General features: G+C 35.5%; 1 pseudogene; it reads left to right on the plus strand.

Moving 5' to 3' along the window:
- Positions 1–968: 968 nt before the first annotated feature.
- LOC114884832 overlaps positions 969–2714 on the plus strand; it is a 5879-nt pseudogene continuing 4133 nt past the window's right edge.

Genomic DNA, 2714 nt, shown 5'->3' on the forward strand with positions numbered 1-2714 from the left:
GAGAAATTGGAAGCTTCATGAATTGTTCATGGAATTGTAAAATGATGCAACCACTTTAGAAAACAGTTTGGCAGTTTCACAGAAAGTTAAACATAGTGTTTCCATATGACCCAGAATTCTATTCCTAGATACATGCCCAAGAGAATTGAAAACACACGTCCACACAAAAACCTCTGCACAAATGCTCATAGGAACATTATTCATAATAGCCAAAAAAGTGAAAACCTTAATGCCGTCAACTGATGAATGCAAAAATAAATTCTATCCATACAACGGAATATTATTCAGCCATACAAAGGAATAAAAAACATTGATGTTATTATTCAGCCATTAAAAAGGCATAAAATGATGATACAAGCTACCAGTATTTCAATGATGAACACGAAATATACTATGCTAAGTGCAAGAAGTTAGTCACAAAAGGCCATATATTGTATGATTTCATTTTTATTAAGTGGCCAGAATGATAAAGCCATAGGGAGAGAAAGCAGGTTAGTAGTTGTCAGGAGCTGGGGGAATGAGAGAATGGGGAGTTAGTACTAATGGAGCTTGATTTTGAGGTGATGTAAATGTTCTAGAATGAGACAGTGGTTACTCATAACCTGTGAGCACAGTAATAGACCATTAAATTGTACACTTAAAAAAAAGACTCACACAGCATATGCTATGACATATGTCAAAATCTACTCAGAAATTATGAAAAGATAGCAATATTCTGTGTTAGTAAAGATACAGAATAATTACTCTGTGTACTAAAATTAGTTTCTTAATAACAGGTAAATGTGCTTTATTAAAATTACTATAGTAAACATCTTTTTAACCTAAAACACTACTGGTGCTGAATAAATTTGCCTTATTGAATGATATTTTGTTTCATTTTTACTATCTAGACCCCTTCAGAGAACATCTTTAGAAAAAAGAATCTTCATCCTTAGCTTATCCTTCTCAATTGTCTAAAAAGTACGTGTATGTCTGTAAGTATGTATACTGGAAAAGAACAAAAAAGGAGACAGAAATTCACTTTATTGGTGTCATCATTTTTACCGTTTTTCAGGTGTTTACTGAACTAACTGGTTTGCTTGGGAGTTGTATGGATGTACCACTGAGTTGTAAAACAAAATGCAACTCTCAGACATAGGACTCCAGGACTTCCTTTCTCTCAAGCAGTTCTACACCACAGAAGAACAATGCTGAGGGCACAGTCTACATCTGGAGTTTCCTGCAGATATAATATATTCTAACTAACACTTTCATCAATAACTTTTTTACTCTCGATTACTATCTAAATTCCAAAAGCAAAACTAGGCATATCAGCTTTCACTCAAAGCCTTTGGGAATAAGTTTAGAATCATACTGCCAGAAAGAAGAACAGGAAAGAATCGAAATTTGAGGCACAGTCACCACTGCAATCAGCATTCTTAAGACTAAATTATAGGGCTTCCCTCGTGGCGCAGTGGTTGAGAGTCCGCCTGCCGATGCAGGGGATGCGGGTTCGTTCCCCGGTCCGGGAAGATCCCACATGCCGCGGAGTGGCTGGGCCTGTGAGCCATGGCCGCTGAGCCTGCGCGTCCAGAGCCTGTGCTCCGCAGCGGGAGAGGCCGCAACAGTGAGAGGCCCGCGTAACGCAAAAAAAAAAAAACTAAAGTATAAAGAGGAAACAAACTTCACCCATGAAAGTAATAAGGAGAAAGATATTACTTATGGTCATCGAGTGGTTATTATTCTCAAATGTTGGGCCACTGAAATGGTGTCCAATATACACTGAGAATCTGGAGGGCTTTGGCTCCTCTAGCTTTTTAAAGCGATGACATCATCTCACAAGGGACAAAAAGGAAATGCCACCCATAGAATTACAGCCTTTATTTAATATCCTAAAGCTAACTCAATATTACTGTGATCATTTTGTTGTAGCTACTAGTAATAACTTGCATTTTTACCATGCTGTGTTCAAAGCACTTATACATTTATTTAATTTTATTATCATAGTCATCATCTAAAGTCAGAAGAGATTAAATATTATTAGTATCATTTTCCAGATAAATCAGTTGAAATACAGGTTTAACTTCTTGGCTTGACAACCTAGTTTTCACAGGCCCTTATACCTCTCCCTTGTCAAGACATTTCTTTGTAAAATACCACAAAAATATTTGGAACAGAAACCAGTGACTAATCTATTCCCTAATAAGCATTTCACATATTTTTCAAACTAGCTCCTTAGAACAATTTATATCTTTATAATTAATATTTTTTATAAATAACAAAACAGAATGCAACAAACTTTTAAGTCCAATTATATGCTACAACATACGGTCGCCTAAAGACTAAATTACCTGACCTCCAAAGGAAGTTTAAAAGAGCCAGTCACCAACTACTGAAAGCATCTTCAATTTGTGTTTAAGCTTGTCTCTTAGGTAACACTGTCTTTGTGAGGCATTCTACACCAGAGATTATTTGCACATTTCCCCATGAAAAATGGGCCTAGGATATGACAAAATGGGATTGATGTCACATTTAATAAATTTATTAAGCAATTATTCTAAAAACTTCAGAGAATGAGAAGGTACTTCAAGACTCCTTTTAGGATAATTTTACTAAAGGAATAAATTCAACAGTATTCATGCACAGCGTGTTTTTGCATTTATTATTATTCAGTAAATATTTATCATTAATTTCTAACTATGGGTCAGGTTTATTCTTGGCACTAACAATATAGT

The sequence above is a fragment of the Monodon monoceros genome, unplaced genomic scaffold (assembly GCF_005190385.1).
Source record: "Monodon monoceros isolate NGI ecotype Baffin Bay Population unplaced genomic scaffold, NGI_Narwhal_1 Super_Scaffold_5, whole genome shotgun sequence".
Taxonomy (NCBI): Eukaryota; Metazoa; Chordata; class Mammalia; order Artiodactyla; family Monodontidae; genus Monodon; species Monodon monoceros.